Source organism: Camelus bactrianus, chromosome X (assembly GCF_048773025.1).
Source record: "Camelus bactrianus isolate YW-2024 breed Bactrian camel chromosome X, ASM4877302v1, whole genome shotgun sequence".
NCBI lineage: Eukaryota > Metazoa > Chordata > Mammalia > Artiodactyla > Camelidae > Camelus > Camelus bactrianus.
In genome coordinates this window covers 29,103,452-29,122,796 of record NC_133575.1, presented here as the reverse complement: position 1 = coordinate 29,122,796, position 19,345 = coordinate 29,103,452, and the positions used below count along the sequence as shown (strand labels likewise).

The 19,345-nt window shown below is 39.0% G+C and overlaps 1 protein-coding gene and 1 pseudogene across 4 annotated transcripts in view; both read right to left on the bottom strand.

Moving 5' to 3' along the window:
• The window catches only part of PRRG1 (proline rich and Gla domain 1), a 103,379-nt gene that overhangs the window by 7,061 nt on the left and 76,973 nt on the right, over window positions 1-19,345 (bottom strand). The window lies entirely within an intron of this gene.
• LOC141576218 (ferritin heavy chain pseudogene) lies at window positions 15,393-16,546 on the bottom strand (annotated as a pseudogene).

Below are 19,345 nucleotides of genomic sequence, written 5' to 3'. Positions count from 1 at the left end.
AAGTGATAACATATGGTATTTTTCTTTCTGGCTTACTTCACTTAGAATGACAATCTCCAGGTCCCTCCATGTTGTTGCAAATGGCATTATTTCACTCTTTTTATGGCTGAGTAGTATTCCATTGTATAAATATACCACAGCTTCTTTATCCAGTCATCTGTCAGTGGACCTTTAGATTGCTTCCATGTCGTGGCTATTGTCTATAGTGCTGCTATGAACATTGGGGTGCATGTATCTTTTTTGAATTAAGGTTCCCTCTGGATATATGCCCAGGAGTGGGACTGCTGGATCCTATGGTAAGTCTCTTCCATAACAGCTACACTAAACTGCATTCCCACCAGAGGTCCCTTTTCTCCACAGCCTCCACCCCATAAGATTACCTGTCAAGGATAAATACAAGTATCAGTAAAAAGCTTTAGCTATTAGAGCAGGTAATGGTAATTTGGTCAATCTGCCAGTGACACAATCGGGATTCAACTGTTACTTATACTCTAATGGATGTTGTATTACTGTACCTGATTCCTGGCTAAAATATTGAAATGGAAGCTTTAGGGTGCCTATGGATGCATGCTATGTATATGTGACATTTTTTCTGCTTCCCGCCTCCCAATGGTATGGTTAATTTATCTCTCAAAGCTCTATTTAATTGACTTACAGAATAAGGGCTTATCAAATTAAATATTTCTAAACTCTCCAAAAGACAGAAATGAGCCACAATGATTTATAAGTTCACATGATCTAGGAAATTAGTTCATTAAATTAAAAAGCTAGTTTATTGATTTAATTAAGATAGGTATGTCCTCAGTTATCAGCATTCAATATAATGCAGACATGCAACTTTTATTCTGAGTTTACTAGTCAAATAAGCTCACATTAGCTCTCTTACAAAATTTGTAACTATGGCTAGCTTTTTTAACTTCTCATGACGTTTTCCTGAGTAACTTGAATATGATTGTTAAGAACAATTAAATAGACATAAGGTGGATAAAAACTTATAAGTGAACTTTTCAACAATAATTACATTTCATCATCTGTCTACTTAAAAAGCTACTCAAATGTTTTTGGTATTTGATGGGAATTCAATGCATTTCTATACCATTTCCAAGTAAGATAAAATACCAAAAGATTAATTACTGAACATAGGGTTACACAGCTTTGGCTTCTTACTGCAGCAAAACTAGAGGTATCTGTCAGCAAATATGTGCCATGTTAAAAAAAAAAAATGAGAAAGCTTGTGTTTCTAGAAATGATGAAATGTATTCACAAATTGCTTCTTAGTTTTTACTAGAAGTTAAGGTGTTGGGAAAACTGGACATCAGCATGTAAATCAGTGAAGCTAGAACACTCCCTTACACCATACATAAACATAAGCCAAGATCCAATAAACCTCCTAGAAGAAGAAATAGGCAAAACATCCTCTCACATACACCTCAAAAATGTTGAAATAAAAGCAAGAATAAAACAAATGGGACCTAATTAAACTTACACACTTCTGCACAGCAAAGGAAACCATAAGTAAAACAAAAAAACAAAAACAACAACCTACAGAATGGGAGAAAATATTTGCAAATGAAACTGCCAAAGGCTTGATCTCCAGAATATGTAAGGAGCTCATACGACTTAATAAGAAAAAAACAAACAACCCAATCCAAAAATGGGCAGAAGACCTAAACAAGCAATTCTCCAGTGAAGACATATGAATGACTAATAGGCACAAGAAAAAATGCTCACTATCACTAATTATCAGAGAAAGGCAAATCAAAACTACAATGAGGGAGGTGTCACCTCACACCAGTCAGAATGGCCGTCATTCAAAAATCCACAAATGACAAACGCTGGAGAGGCTGTGGAGAAAAGGGAACCCTCCTACATTGCTGGTGGGAATGCAGCTTGGTACAGCCACTGTGGAAAACAGTATGGAGATTCCTCCAAAGACTAGGAATAGTCTTCTCAGCATATAGCCAGAAGGAACCCTGTTTCAAAAAGACAACCTGCACCCCACTGTTCATAGCAGCACTATTTACAACAGCCTAAATGTCCATCAACAGGTGACTGGATAACGAAGTGGTGGTATATTTATACAGTGGAATAATACTCAGCCATAAAAAGAATAAAACATGCCAAAACATGCCTTTTGCAGCAACATGGATGGATCTGGAGATTACCATTCTAAGTGAAGCCAGCCAGAAAGAGAAAGAAAAATACCATATGAGATCACTCATATGTGGAATCTAAAATAAATAAATAAAAATACAGAACAGAAACAGACTCATAGACATAGAACACAAACTTGTGGCTGCCAGAGAGGGAGGGGACAGACTGGGAGTTCAAAATTTGTAGATACTGACAGGCATATGCAGAATAGATAAACAAGATTATACAGGATCTTCTGGTAGCTCACAGTGAAAAAGAAATGTGACAATGAGTATATATATGTTCATATATAACTGAAAAATTGTGCTCTACACTGGAATTTGACACAACATTGTAAAATGACTATGACTCAAGGCTTCTAAGGGTTAAGAATTGTAATGAATATCTGTAATTGAAACTACTAGAAATAAGGAAAGTTGGAGATGTCCTGACTAAGGAAAAGTATGGAGATGAATCTTGTGGGGAGGGTATAGGTCAGTGGTAGAAAGCAGAAGGTCCTGGGTTCCTGGTAACCTCGGGACAACAAGTATGTTAAGAAGACTTTGAAAACAGGAGAGCAGCCTCCTCTCCCTTCTCTGAAGTGAACCTAGGACCTCCTGCATGCTAGGCCTACACTCTACCCCTGACCTATAGCCTCTCTCTATCTACCTTAATTTCCCCAAACGCACCTCTGTCCTCCTCCTTCCCCACCCGCGAATCAACAGAGAACCACACAAAGAAACCAAGTTTACTAATTAAACTGTCAAAAGTTAAACACAAACACAATGAGATAATCTGAAAAGCATCAACAGAAAAACTTGGACCCCCCCCCCCGCCAGGTCCATCAGCGGATTAATTACCTCCTCATCACCTCACAGGATTGTTGCTAACCACAACACAGATTTCTGGACAGCACCCAGAACCTGTTCTATATGTGAAACCTCACATACAACACTGCTAATTAAAAAAAAGGGGGTGGGGAAGGAAGATGTAATTTCACAGGAGGCTAAAGAATGCCTTGTCCCTGTAGTCATCTTATACCTGTTAGATTAACCCCAAGAAACAATCCCCACAAAAGGCCGTAACAGTACTTTCTTATCAAGAAGCCTGGGTGATAGACAATGCTAGGGTTGATGACTCCAGCCACAGTCTACATCGCTGTCGTGCAGTCCTCTCAGCCTTTCCTCATGGGTAAAAGGTGGCGTTCTCTGTCTCGGGCATCACATCCTCATACAAACATGCCAATAAGGATCAATAAAATGGGGGTAAAATGCTTTGTTTTCACAGAATTGTCTCCTTTTATCAGGGAAGCAAACTTCCCAGGCGGACAGCTATGTCTCAGGCCAGAAGTCAATACCGTGCCCGTCCTTCGCAGCAGGAGAGGCAGATACAGCAAGTAAGGAGAACGTAACTGCCCTGATTCACCGATGTAGACTAATTACAAATTGTCACCAGTGCCTGGGGACACTGTCATTCCCCCCAAATTGGTGTTGCCTTAGCAAGGAAGGAGGAGTGAATTGGCTGTAGGATAAGCAGCCAACCGCCATACCTCTCTTGGCTTGGACATGCTGTAGTACATCGTTATCCTCCTAGAGTAAATGTATACAGTGCTTTCCCTTCTGCCAGAGTGTGGCTGTGGCAGGGATATTGATGATTCAACTGTCATGTGCATATGTTGGAGGTATAAAGACAGTAGAAAATTTTTAAATATTTAGCAGCCTTAGGTAAATTCAGGGCCTGTGACAAGAAACTATAAAACGGGGTTTTGCAAACATTTTCTATTCAGAATAACATAGTGTATTAGACTCTGTGGGACATAAAGTCTTTGTCTTATCCACTAATTGTGCAAACAGCTTTTGGCAGGAAAGAGTTCTCTGCAGGAGGCCCCTTTTGTCAATGTAGCAAAGCTGTATTTTAACTTACCTCTGGTGCAATCACACCTTTCAAATCTTTTGATCACACAGAGCCTTGCCTAACCTGTTGTTTCCATCCTTAGCTCAAAGAAGAAATAATAAGTACTTAACAGATGACCAGATCCCTTCCCTAGCGTATCCCCTTCAGTAATCTTGCAAACAAACCAAACCGTGTGAACAAGATAGCATCTAAAGAAAGATCACAAGGAGTTGACAAACCTGTACACGATGGGAGATGGTTGCAAATCTGACACCCTATCTCAATGATTATTAACAGAGATTACGTCCCCTTTTTTACCTTTAAAAACTTTCATGGTGGAGGAGAATCTTCTTCAGACACAAGTCTGCCTTCTCCTGAGATTGCCAGCTGTCTGATTAAAGCAACTTTTCTCTTTCTACTGATCCTAGTCTCTCATACTGACTTTTGAGTAGCAAGCAGTGGGACCTGAGTTCAGTAACAATTGTGGCAGCATAACACGAACCCAGCAACAAGCAATTATGCAAGCAAACGGTCATCCATTTGTTCCAATGAACTCTCTTTTTTTTTTTTTAAACAAAAGTAGATGGTGGGCTAGATTTGGCTTGTAGGCCACGCTTTTCAACCCGTGTTTGTGATAAAACATACGGGTTGCCAACCCATTTATAAAACAATGCTTCAAAAGTTTGGGCACATATGCAACATCAATGGAAATGAGAGGTTTCTAAGCCTTCTTTAATATTTGCCAATTCAATAATTGTCAAAGTTATGGTAAGTTTTCAGTGTGTTTGGTCCAGTATATGCATAAGGATCTACCTGGATGAGTTATTTAAATCCTAGCATCAGTATCATTCTACAGCATCCCAGAATATCCCAAGGTATAGCCATCATTGAGAACTAGGATGCTAAAACAGTGCTTCAAACACTTCGTTATTAAACTGTAGGTTCTGATGCGGTAAGTCTGGGGCAGCACTTACAACTACCGAGCTTCTCACAAGCTCTAAGGTGAGGTTGCTGCTACTGGCCCACAGACCACACTGCGTAGCAAAGCGTCAGTGCTGGCTTAACTGCCTGGGATACCTAGGACCTTCCTCCCCTCAGGGACTGATGTAATCGGTCTGGGACATACCCTGGAGGTAACATGCAACAAAGCTTGAGAACCCCCATGGCAAGGTGTGTCATGATTTATCAGTTTTAGTTGTTACTTCATTAGTCGCTCTAACGTGATCCTGTCTGTCTACTCCTCACCGTGCCATTTGTACCCACCCATTCCTCTCCTTTTCAGATCCCAACATCCAGATGATGGTGGGGATCAGGATTAGTACTTCATCCTTTTGCTCTTTTCTGTCTCTGAGAAGTGGGAGGTACTTTAGGATGGAAAGAAAAGACTTGGGCAACTTGGAACTTGGGAAGAATAACCAAAGAGTGTCTGAGGAGGTGATTTAAAGGGGAAGCTGAGTGACAAAATGGCAAAGATTACCAGGGACAGTTATCACAGCAAAATCTGCCTCTAGTCTTGGGCGTGAGTTTGGGGCAGTGAAAACACCAATCTACCCCCCCCCCAAGTCCTGGTAGCACCTGACAACTAAGAGCTACCGAGAATTTTCCCTTGTAAACATGCAATGTGACAGAGTTGGTCAGAATGCGAGAGAATCACCAGTGGCAAAGTAGAAACAGGAAATCTCCCCCCCAAAGCATAAGCAACACTAAAGTACTTAGATGCGACTGGATGACGATGACACATGATGACTAACACAGTGTACTTACTGTACACCAGATGTTGTTCAAAATGGTTTACATATAACTCAGTTCACGGCAAAAACCCAGTGGGACTGACACTTTTATTATCCCTATTTTACATGTCAGAAAACTGAGGTACAGAGAAGCTAAATAACTTACCTTGGGTGAACTTGGTCAAGGTAAGCGGATAAACTGGGATTTAAAGACAGGCAATCTGAGGTTAAGAAATCAGTAAAACAAACTGGTTCCCCAGAACAGGAACATAAACACCCTCAGTCAGTTTTCAGTGATACACAAGACTAGGTGATCTCCCTGAGCTTCCTCATCTCTAGAGAAGAACAGTTAACTGACATTTAAATAGGTAACATCTGAGTGCATGTCAGAAAGAGGAGAGGTCCTCAAAGCACGCAGAGAAACAAATACAGTAAGAAGACCAATTTCACTAAGAAGAAATAAAGGACAATAGCATTTTCTGGAAACTGAACTCAAAGGGCCATAATCTTCATTTTTATAAAACACAGTTACAGTGCAGTGATGAAATGTGGACGGTAAACTTAGTCACATTTTACTAAATGTTCAAAGCAAACTGCTAGCTTTAAAGAGACACACAACCCATGTAACGTTAAATACTGCATACAAAGAAACGTAACTTTTAACTTTCATCTCTGTAACCCACAGGCAGCTCAGAAGAAACAATGTTGTGAGAATTTTTTTTGCACACATGGACAACCTTAGAGTTCACATGGGTACAGATTTCAGCTGGTCAGATACATTGGATTGAGTGAGAGACAGAGGTTATAAAAGTGAACAGAAAAAAAAACATAGAAAAGCAGATCATTTCCTTAGGGAATCTTCTTTTAACTGGGAAATAATTTCCTTCTACCCATAGCCAATAAAACAAGGTAAAATGCTAATTCTTTCACAACCTGAAGAAATCAGAAAACACACTTAGGTCAGAACAGGCTGATGTGGGGCCACTGGGTGTGGACACAGCTGGTCCCAGTGTGGAATGAGGTAATGGTCCAGGTGGGGCCAGCAGCCCTCTGGGTGTTCTGACTCCTCATCCCACCCTCCACTGGGAGCTGCCCTGGGTGTGGGGCTGGCTGTGCCATACTCTCTCCCTACTCTCTTTCCAGTGACCTCATCCAGTCCCATGACCTCAACGTCATCTATGGCTGATGCCTCCTCTATGTATCATATGTTTATTTCAAAACCAGACCTCCTCCTGAGCTCCAGATTATTTTTCTGGCTACCTGCATGACATTTTCACTTGGATGTCTAATAGGCATCTCAGATTTTTTTTTTTTTTAGATGACGCCTTCTCTTCCCTTCCACATCCAATGTGTCCCTAGCAAAAGAAGGTTTAATAAACAGCATCACCATCAACCCAGGTGCTCAAGTCCAAATCTCTGAATCTAGATTATTTTCCACATTTCTCATTCCTCACTTCTTGATCAGCGAGCAAATCCTGTCAACTTATCCAAAATCCCTGTGAAATCTGTCTACATCTCATTTTCTTAACCCCCACTGTCATTTAAACTGCCATGGTCTTTCACCTGCACCACTGCAATGCCTCTTACCTGGTCCTCTTGCTTTAGCTCTTCCCCAAACCCTACATTCTTCAAAACAGTCAGAGTCATTTGCCTACTTAAACCCCTTACAGCCTTCCCATTACACTTGGAACATAATTTGGACTACTCTAATAATGCTCACAAGACCCTACATCTCCATCTTGGCTTGTACAACTCTACCTGAACTCATTATGGTCCAGTGACGTACATCTCCTCCTTTTTGTTACTCGAACATCTAAAATGCTTTCAACTGCCTATTATATGCTGAGTCTCACTTACTCTTTGACTTTCAATCAAACATCAACCCGCACAAGTATCCCTGATCACCTTATTCAAAATAATAATAATGTCTCCTCAAGCAATACCTACTCTCCATCACGGTAAACTGAATATTTCTCTATGGTTTTAATCCCAATTTAAACTACTCTTGTATTTATTTACTTACTGAATTTTAGATTGCTAAGCATAATAAATAAGAGTATCTATTTTTACTTTTCATTTATTCAACAAATACGTATAAAGGATCTATTACAGATTTTTTTATTGTAAAAAAAATCTAACATGAGACCTACTTCAATAAAAATTTAAGTATACAATACAGTATTGTTAACTATAATCACAATATTGTTTAGCAAGCTCTCTAGAATTTTTTCATCTTGCGTAAGTGAAACTATATACACACTGAACAGCAAATCCCCAGTTCCCCCCTGCCTCAAAGCCCCTGGAAATTAAATGGTGATAGTAAGTCCTTATCTACCAGTAATTGCTTTAAATATAATGATTACATTCTCCAATCAGAAGACAGAATGGCTGGATGGATTAAAAAAAAAAAAGACCCAATGATAAGCTGCCTACAAGAGAATCACTGTAGCTTTAAGGACGTACATGTATAGGGAGTGAAAGGATGAAAAAAGTTATTACTAGCAAATGGTAACCCAAAGAAAGCAGACTTATATCACACAAAATAGACTTGATGCTAAATATAGTCCAAAGACACAAAGAAAGTCATCATATAATTATAAAAGGGTCAATCCATCAAGGAGGTAATTATTGGGTAAGTATTTAGGCACCCAACACAGAATGCCTAAATATATAAAGCAAATACTCACAGAACTAAAATGAGAAATAAACAGCATTACAATAATAATTGAGGCCTTTAATATTCCACTCTCAACAATGGATAGATCATCCAGACAGAAAATCAACAAGAAACTGTTGGACTTGAACTATACTTTAGACCAAAAGAGCTGGATATAAACAGAACATTCCATCCAATAGCAGAATATACCTTCTTCTCAAGCACACAAAAAACATCCTCCAGGATCAATCATGTGATAGGTCACAGAACACATCTTTGCAAATTTAAAAAGACTGAAATCACACCAAGTAGCTTTGCTGAGTACAATGGTATGAAACTATAGGTCAATCATAAGAGGAAAGCTGGAAAAAGTTCACAAATATGTAGAAATTAAAAGACACTCCTGAACAATCAATAGGTCAAAGAAGAATTCAAAAGGTATATAGAATAATATCTTGAGACAAACAAAAAAAGAAACACAGCGTATGAAAACAAATGGGATGCACAAAAAACAGTTCCAGGACGGAAATGTACAGTGATAAATGCATACATCAAGGAAAAAGATCTCAAATAAACAACCTAACTTTATACCTCAAGGAGCTAGAAAAAGAAAAACATTAAGCTCAAAGTTAGCAGAAGGGAGGAAATAACAAAGGTCATTGCAGAAACAAAATACAAAGCAGGAAACAATAAAAAACATTAATGAAACTAAGACTTGGTTTTTTAAAAAGATAAACAAAACTGACAACCCTTGGCTAAACTAAGGAAAAAGAGGAAAGATTCAAATCAAATCAGAAATGAAAGAGGAGACATTACAACTGATACCAGAGAAATAGAGGATCATTAAGAGAGCCTCTGAACAACTATACACCAACAAATTGGAATCTTGAAGAAATGAATAAATTCCGAGAAACATGCAACCTACCAAGACTGAATCAGGAAGAAACAAAATATGAATAGAACAAAAACAGTAAGGTGATTGAATCACTAATGGAAAAGCTCCTCAAAAGAAAAGCCAGGACCACATAGATGGTTTCCCTGGTGAATTCCACCAAACATTTAAAAAGAATTAACACCAATCCTTCTCAAATGCCTCCAAAAGCCTGAAGAGAAGGAAACACTCCATAATTGTCTCACAAAGCTAACATCACCCTGCTACCAAAGCCAGATAAGCACATTACAAGAAAACAAACTACGGTTCAATATCCTGATCAATATAGATGCAAATATTCTCAACATGATACTTGCAACCTGAGTTGAGCATCACATTAAAAATATCATAGCCTATGATCAGGTAGGATTTTCACTGGGATGGAAGGATACTTTAACATATGCAAATCAAAAACTTATCTATTACACTTACAGAATGGAAGAGAAAAATCATATAATCATCTCAATAAATGAAGAAAAAGGATTTGATAAAATAAAACATCCTTTTCATGATAAAAATTCTCAACAAATTGGGTGTAGAGTGAAGACACTACCACATAATAAAGGCTATGTATGCAAAACAAGTCCACAGCTCACATCACTCACGAGGATGAAAAGCTGAAATGTTTTCCTCTGAGACCAGGAACAAGACAAGAATCCCACTCTCATCAAAAGGCACATGAAAAAATGCTCAATTATCACTAATTATCAGAGAAATGCAAATCAAAACTACAATGAGGTATCACCTCACACCAGTCAGAATGGCCGTCATTCAAAAATCCACAAATGACAAATGCTGGAGAGGCTGTGGAGAAAGGGGAACCCTCCTACACTGCTGGTGGGAATGCAGTTTGGTGCAGCCACTATGGAAAACAGTGTGGAGATTCCTCAAAAGACTAGGAATAGACTTACCATATGACCCAGGAATCCCACTCCTGGGCTTGTATCCAGAAGGAACCCTACTCCAAAATGACACCTGCACCCCAATGTTCATAGCAGCACTATTTACAATAGCCAAAACATGGAAACAGTCTAAATGTCCATCAACAGATGACTGGATAAAGAAGAGGTGGTATATTTATACAATGGACTACTACTCAGCCATAAAAACCGACAACATAATGCCATTTGCAGCAACATGGATGCTCCTGGAGAATGCCATTCTAAGTGAAGTAAGCCAGAAAGAGAAAGAAAAATACCATATGAGATCGCTCATATGTGGAATCTAAAAAACAAAAACAAAAACAAACAAACAAACAAAAACAAAGTGTAAATACAGGACAGAAATAGACTCATAGACAGAGAATACAGACTTGTGGTTGCCAGGGGGATGGAGGGTGGGAAGGGATAGAATGGGATTTCAAAATTGTAGAATAGATAAACAAGATTACACTGTATATAGCACAGGGAAATACACACAAAATGTTATGATAGCTTACAGAGAAAAAAATGTGACAATGAGTGTGTATATGTCCATGAATGACTGAAAAATTGCGCTGAACACTGGAATTTGACACAACATTGTAAAATGATTATAAATCAATAAAAAATGTTAAAAAAAAAAAAAAAAAGAATCCCACTCTCACCGCTTCTACTCAATATAGTATTGGAAGTCCCAACCAGAGCAATCAGGCAAGAAATTAAAGGTCTCCATATTGGAAAGGAAGAAGTCAAACTGTGTTTGCAGGTTATATGATTTTATAATATAGAAAGTCCTAAAGACTCCATCAAAAGACTGTTAGAACTAGTCAAGAAATTCAGAAAAGTTGCAGGACATCTGAAAAGGAAAGAGAACAATCTTGTTCAAAATAACATCAAAAAGCAATAAAATAATGAAGAATAAATTGAACCAAGGAGGTGAAAGATCTGTATACTGAAAATTTTAAGACTGATGGAAAAAAATGGAAGACACAATAAAATGAAAGATATAATGTGTTCACTGATCAGAAGAACTGATATGGTTAAGATGTCCACACTACCCAAAGCCATCTATAGATTCAGTGCAACTACTATCAAAATTCCAATGGCATTTTTTTTTTTTTTACAGAAATAGAAAAACCTGAAATTCCTATGGAGGCACAAAAGACTTCAAATAGCCAGAGCAATCCTGAGAAATAAGAACAAAGCTGGAAGCATCATACTTCCTGATTTTGAACTATAATAAAAAGCTATAGTAATCAAAACAGTATGGTACTGGCAGAAGAAAACAGACATAGCCCAATGGAACATCATCAAGAGCTCAGAAACCCATGAATATATGACCAACTAATATTTGACAAGGGAGCCAAGACTATTCAATGAAGAAAGGATAGTCTCTCTGTTAAATGGTTTTGGGAAGACTGGATAACCACATACAAAAGAATGAAACTGGACTCCTATCTGACACCCCTCAAAAATTAACTCAAAAAGGATTAAAGGCTTAAATATAAGATCTGAAGCCACAAAACTGCTAGAAGGTAGCATAGGGAAAAACCTCTTTGACATTGGTCCTGGCAACAATTTTGTGGATATGACATCAAAAGCACAAGCAACAAAAGCAAAAATAAATAAGTGGGACTACATCAAACTAAAAAACTTCTGTACAGCAAAGGAAACAATCAGCAAAACAGGGAGATCATGTATGTGATAAGGGGTCAATATTCTAAACATATAAAGAACTCACAACTCAACAGCAAAAAAAAAAAAAAAAAAAAAAAATTAATCTAATTTAAGAACGGTCAGAAACTGAATAGACACTTTTCCAAAGAAGACATACCAGTGACCAACAGGTATACAAAAAAGTGCTCAACACCACTAATTAACCAGGAAATGCAAATTAAAACCACAATGAGATGTAGCTCACATCTATTACAATGGCTATCATTAAAAAGAAAAAAGATAACAAGTGTTGGTGAGGATGTGGAGAAAAGGGAACCCTTGTGTACTCTTGGTGAGACTGAAAACTGATACAGCCAGTATAAAAACCAGTCTGGACATTCCTTAAAAAATTAAAAGTAGAACTACCATATGATCCAGCAATCCCTCCTCTCTGGGTATTTATTCAAAAGAAATGAAAACAGGATTTCAGAGATACATCTGCATCTCCATGGTCAATGCAACAGTATTCATAATAGCCCACATATGGAAATAACTTAAGTGTATATCAATGGATCAACAGATAAAGAAGCTGTGGTGTGTGTATGTGTATATATATGTATGTTGGGTGTGTATGTGTATAAATACACACACACACACACTCCACATACAATGGAATATTATTCAGCCATGAGAAAGAAGAAAATACTTCCACTTGTAACAACTTGGAGGGTATAATGCTAAGTAAAATAAGTCAGGCAAATACTGTATTCTATCACTTACATGTGGAATCTAAAAAAGCGAAACTCATAGAAACAGTAGAATGGTGGTTACCAGAGGCTGGGAGGTGGGGGAAAGGGGCAGATGTTGATCAAAAGGTACAAATTTTATGACTTTAATGTACAGCATGGTCATTACAGTTAATAATATTGTATTATATACTTGATTGTTGCTAAGATTGTAAATATTAAATATCCTCATCACCAAAAAGAAATGGTAGTTATGTGAGGTGATGGAGGTTTCAGCTAAGGCTTTGGTGGTAATCACTTCACAAAATATGTGTATTAAATCAACACACTGTACATATGAATATAACACAATGTTATAGTCCACAAAAGTATACCAAAACAAATCAACATTGACCAAATAAGTTTTATTAATTCTATACAGAAAGATCTATTAATCTAATTTATAGCATCGATATATTAAAAGAGAAACTATATAACAGTATTTGGACTGCAGTTAGTATTTTAAAAAATAATTTCTGGATTATCATGTCCCCTTTTACACAACCCCATTTTCTCCTTCAGAAATTTCTATTGGTGGCGATTAGTTGTTGCACAGGGTCCTTCTATGACTCATTATTTCTCTGAGATTCAATCCTCTATATTCCCATTATCAAAAATTTGATGCTAAGCAACTATGTTAAATTTTCAACTTTTAAACTGAGTATGGTTTTCTTTTCATATCAGATTATTAGTAGAAATTGTACCCCCAAAAAGCCCATAAACAAAGGTTTCATAATAGCACGCACGCCTGGCGCTGGTAACCATGTGAAGTCATACCTGTGTCTATGGAGAGGCCAACCTAAGGCACAGTCTCCAGGACCACCACCAAGGGTGAGCCTGCTAAACAGGTATACTCCACTATGCCAGTTTCCAGGGCCCTTAGGTTGTTACTGAGAAACAATAAATATTAACACTTGCATAATTTAATAAACTAAAATATTTCAGCTACAGTTGAAGACTCCATTTATTTAATCCTAGCCCAATCTCATTTTTCACTTCTTCCCCAGAGGCAACCACTATGATGAATTATAGACGATGTTTTTTCCCCTATATTTTTACCATACACATGCACTCATAGATACCAGGGCCCCAAACTATCCATCTCAACTACCTCCCAACCCCCACATAACCACACTGTGTATAAGAGGAAAGCAGAGGTTTTCTAAGGACAACATGCATATTCTGCATAAGGGACCACAGAAAGTCACTCTTATCTATAGGGAAGCCAGCCTAAGGCTCAGTTTCCCTCATCACTGGAACCCAGGGTGAGCTTGTCAAAGAGGTACCCTGCCATGCTGGCTTCTGGGGTCCCCATCTTGCTACCCAGAATTAACCATTAACATTTCAAGTAGGTCTTCTGCCCATTTTTGGATTGGGTTGTTTATTTTTTTCTTATTAAGTCGTATGAGCTGCTTATACATTCTGGAGATCAAGCCTTTGTCAGTTTCATTTGCAAAAATTTTCTCCCATTCTGTAGGTTGTCTTTTTGTTTTACTTATGGTTTCCTTTGCTGTGCAGAAGCTTGTAAGTTTCATTAGGTCCCATTTGTTTATTCTTGCTTTTATTTCTATTGATTGAGTAGACTGTTCTAGGAGAACATTTTTGAGATGTATGTCAGATAATGTTTTGCCTATATTTTAGCAATTCTCCAAGGAAGACATACAAATGATCAATAGGCACATGAAAAAATGCTCAATATCACTAATTATCAGAGAAATGCAAATCAAAACTACAATGAGGTATCACCTCACACCAGTCAGAATGGCTATCATTCAAAAGTCCACAAATGACAAACGCTGGAGAGGCTGTGGAGAAAAGGGAACCCTCCTACACTGCTGGTGGGAATGCAGTTTGGTGCAGCCACTGTGGAAAACAGTATGGAGATTGCTCAAAAGACTAGGAATAGACTTACCATATGACCCAGGAATCCTGCTCCTGGGCATATAGCCAGAAGGAACCCTACTCCAAAATGACACCTGCACCCCAATGTTCATAGCAGCACTATTTACAATTGCCAAGACATGGAAGCAGCCTAAATGTCCATCAACAGATGACTGGATAAAGAAGATGTAAATTTATACAATGGAATACTATTCAGCCATAAAAACCGACAACATAACGCCATTTGCAGCAACATGGATGCTCCTGGAGAATGTCATTCTAAGTGAAGTAAGCCAGAAAGAGAAAGAAAAATACCATATGAGATCGCTCATATGTGGAATCTAGAAAACAAACAAACAAACAAAAATACAAAACAGAAGTAGACTCATAGACAGAATACAAACTTGTGGTTGCCAAGGGGGCAGGGGGGTGGGAAGGGATAGACTGGGATTTCAAAATGTAGAATAGATAAACAAGATTACACTGTATAGCACAGGGAAATATATACAAGATCTTATGGTAGCTCACAGAGAAAAAAATGTGACAATGAATATATATATGTTCATGTATAATTGAAAAATTGTGCTCTACACTGGAATTTGACACATTGTAAAATGATTATAAATCAATAAAAAATGTTAAAAAAAAATTTCAAGTAAAGTGAAAGCCCCGTCACTTTAACCCCTTCAACCCCTGCCCAATCCCATTCACTCATCCTTTCCCCAGATCAACCTCTATCATGATTTTCAGGCCATGTTTTTATACTTTATGCACAGGCACCCACATTCACCAGGGCCCCACCTCCCCCTCCCCCTAATAAACCCACGTTGTTCATTAAGGGAAGACTGATTGTGTTTTCCAGGGTCCCATGCAGTACCTTCTCCCTCCATCCATGGAGACCCCGAGCTGCATGTGGACGGGGCATGGGTGGGTGGAGAGACTCCTGGATACCTGTTTTACACTTACAAAGAGAGATGTGCACACGCGAATCAACCAGAGACCTTTATTTAAGAACCAATAACTTTATTGGAAGAAATGGTAACAATGAAAGAAGAAAAACTTAAGTGAACTTTTTTTTTTTGCAAAGGCAATATTGCCGTATGCATGCCAGGCAGGGTGACCTCGGGAACTCATCCCGTGACCACGGGGAACTCCAGTCCAGGCTCAGTTCTTGTCACTGTCGCCCAGGGTGAGCTTGTTGAAGAGGTACTCCACCATGCCGACTTCTGGGGTCCCCATCTTGCACAGGGTGGTGATGTGGTCCCCCAGCTCCTTTATGAACTCGACCTGCTGGTTCAGGCAGTGGCTCTGCAGGAAGTGGCACAGGTGGGCGTCGCTCTTGTCGCTGGCCAGCTGGTGCAGGTGGAGCAGGCTCTGGTTGACGCCCTTCTCCAGGCGCAAAGCGCACTGCACGGCCCGGAGGCCGTTCTCCCAGGCGTCGCGGTCTGGCTCCCTGATGTCGTGGAAGCAGAGGCGGCCCCCGCGCTGGTTCTGCAGGCGCATCAGGCTCTCGGCCCGCTCCCCCAGGTGCCGCGTGCACCGCAGGAAGAAGCGGGCCAAGTGCTTCAAGGCCACGTCGTCGCGGTCGAGGTAGAAGGCCATGGCCAGGCACACGTAGGAGGCGTGGAGCTCCAGGGTGACGGGGCTGTTGGTGGCGGCCTGGCAGTCGGGGTGGTAGTTCTGGCGCCCCTGCGAGGGCCCGGCGGGCATCACAGCTGGCGGTAGGGGCATCAAGGCCAGGACGAAGGCAGCGTGGAAGCGGAGGACCCAGAGTGGGCGATGAGGGTGGCCGGAGGCAGGTGACTCCGGTCAGGGCGGCAGCTCTGGGATGGACCGGAATGTGGTTCCGTTACCCGGGTTGGGGAGGCGGGGGTGAGGTTCCGATTCTTTTACAGCAGGGAGGGGGGCCGGGGTTATGGGGGAATGAGGGTGGGGCACGAGCGCTGTGTCCCAGGTTCCATCAAAGTCTGGGTGAGGCGCGGAGACTGAGCTGAGCAGCTGGCATCTATTAAAGTTTAAATTTTGCCTTGTTATTTCTATTTTCCAAGGACTTTCTCTTGTTCTCCAATTGCTCCCTTTCACAGCACCCTGTTCTTATTTTATAAACCAACTGTCTGTTTAAATTCTGAAAATATGAATTTGAATTTTTTGGTAAAGTTCTCTTGTGTTTCCTATTTTTTTTTAAACTTTTTTTATTGAGTAATAGTCATTTTACAATGTTGTGTTCTGTTTCCTATATTATATTTACTTATTTTCTCCACAAATAGTTATGTTTGTTCCTCAAGATCATCTCATTTACTTTCCTTAAACATCTGGCAAACCTTTGTTCATTTATACTTAGGAATAAAGGACTCATTCGCTTAGTCTCGGTAATTAGCATGGATCCGGTCTAGAGCTGCGCCGCCCGTTACACTAATAGGCTTCTCCTCAGAATGGGTGGGCAGAGTGTGTCTGTTATTCGGGAGTCTCTCCTTTGGAGGTACATGGCATGATGCAGGTAGCTTTATTCTGTTGCCGAAATAAAGATGATATTTCTGACATTGTAAGAGGAATGTTTTCCCCTTCAAGGTAGCTGTGTCGCTGTCTGCTGGCTGTGCAGGTCTGCAGTTGTCTTAAGCTCATTCACTTTCTTGGAGTGTAGTTTGTGGAGATTAAATGTGGTCAAAAGGTGCAGGTGCTTATGCCCAATGTAAGGAGGGGTGGGGGAGGCTCAGGGCAGGGCAAGACAGATGTGCTGTTCCCAGAGTAGCTCTTTCACCTCACAGTTGACCTAGGGCTTTTGCTGACTGTTCTTGAAGTGTGTCTGAATGTGCTCAGTTTTCCAATGCAGATGTTTCAAGTTCTCTGAATTAACCAATTTGATCGCTTCTGCTTTTCCTATCTTCCAAGAATTCTTCTTATTTCTGGTGTGCTAATGATACCCTTTGGGGTGTGTGTGTGTAAATGTTTTCGGTGTGTTTAACCGCTACCATGATCCAATTACCATTTAAAAAATTTCTGAAAATGTAAGTAATTTTCTGAATAGGTAATATAGTCACATGATTCAAAGCCACACTAGTCTCCTCTCTGCAGGCAACTAGTATGGTCTTATTTCTTATAAATTAGGAGAAAGAGGGAAAAGAGGAAGAAATAATACTTATGAGACAGAAGAGAAGAAACTTTAGAAGCACATTCTTCTCAAACATGCATAAAATATTTACCAAGATAAATCATATTCTGGGCCATAACCAAGTCTTAATAAATTTCAAAGAATTCCAATCATACAAGATTAGAAAAGACAAAACATCTAAAATCAAAAATCTAACCTTCTCCGTTAAGGAACTAGAAAAAGAAGACTGATAAATACCCAAATCAAGCAGAAGTCAGCAAATGATAAAGAAAGGAAAATTCAGTGGAATAGAAAACAAACCAAAAAATAGAGAAAATAAAACTAAATAGATTCTTTAGGATTTAAGAATAAATAAATCTCTAAACAGACTGATCAAAAAAAAAAAAAAAAGAAGACAAATTACTAATATCAAAATTGTAGACTAGATAAACAAGATTACACTGTATAGCACAGGGAAATATACACAAAATGTTATGATAACTCACAGAGAAAAAAATGTGACAATGAGTGTGTATATGTCCATGAATGACTGAAAAATTGTGCTGAACACTGGAATTTGACACAACATTGTAAAATGATTATAAATCAATAAAAAATGTTAAAAAAAAAAAGAATGAGAGAAGACATGACTACAGATTATGAAAAGGGAACAATATTGCCATGACTAGTCATGGCACTGACTAGACTAGACCACAATCATGACTAGATTAATTATGATTCACCTCTAGCACCTGGGTATATTCTTACTCCCCCAAATCGGGGTTCTCTTACCACAGAAGGAGGTAAAATGGTTTTTAGATCAACAGTATCTGCCACACTTCTCTTCATTAGCAGCTTAGAATACATTAATTCAGACAATTACTCTCTTTTCTCACCAAGAACGTCAGTCATAGGGCAGCCCATGACCAAATGCAGTGAGCACAGAATTTCTAGGATGATGGAAGTAATACAAGAGGTGGTAGAGTGGACACGCAAACAGAATGGCATGCACTGGAACAAAACATCTTTTTATGGTAAATTGAGGAGATTCTACAAACCCTAGTAGATAATTATTTATCTCTGTTTTGTCTAGAGTTTGCCCTGCATTTTAATATTTTAAAATAGAAAACAGCAAAATGGTACCGTTTTCAAGAGAAACTAGTACAAATTCCGAGTTTATGGGGAATTATTATTCTTACTACTTTATCTCATTTGTTATTAGTATGCACCTGCATCTTTATAATGTAATCTGTCCTTCAAAGTAATAAAAATGAACCTCTACAGAATTGAAAAGTTTCATTAACTTTATATAGAACTAACTCTTTATCACCTCTTCTACCTCTTCAGGCATTAGTCTAGAATTTTAATGAAACTTCATCACTTTACTTAGCTTTAAGACAGCTCCCTTAAAAATGATCTTGGAGGGTAGATATAGCTCAAGTGGTAGAGTGCATGCTTAGCATGCATGAGGTCCTGGGTTCAATCCATTAAAAAAAAGATAATTAATAAGTAGACCTTGTTACCTCCCCCTTGCAAATAAAAACAAACAAAAAAACCCTGTGGTTAAAAAAAGATAAAAGAAGATCTCACCATCAAACCAAACAAGTTCAAAACTGTCTAAAAGTTCAGATTGCCACTTTTCAGATAGCAGCAGGAAATCTCAGCCTATTTC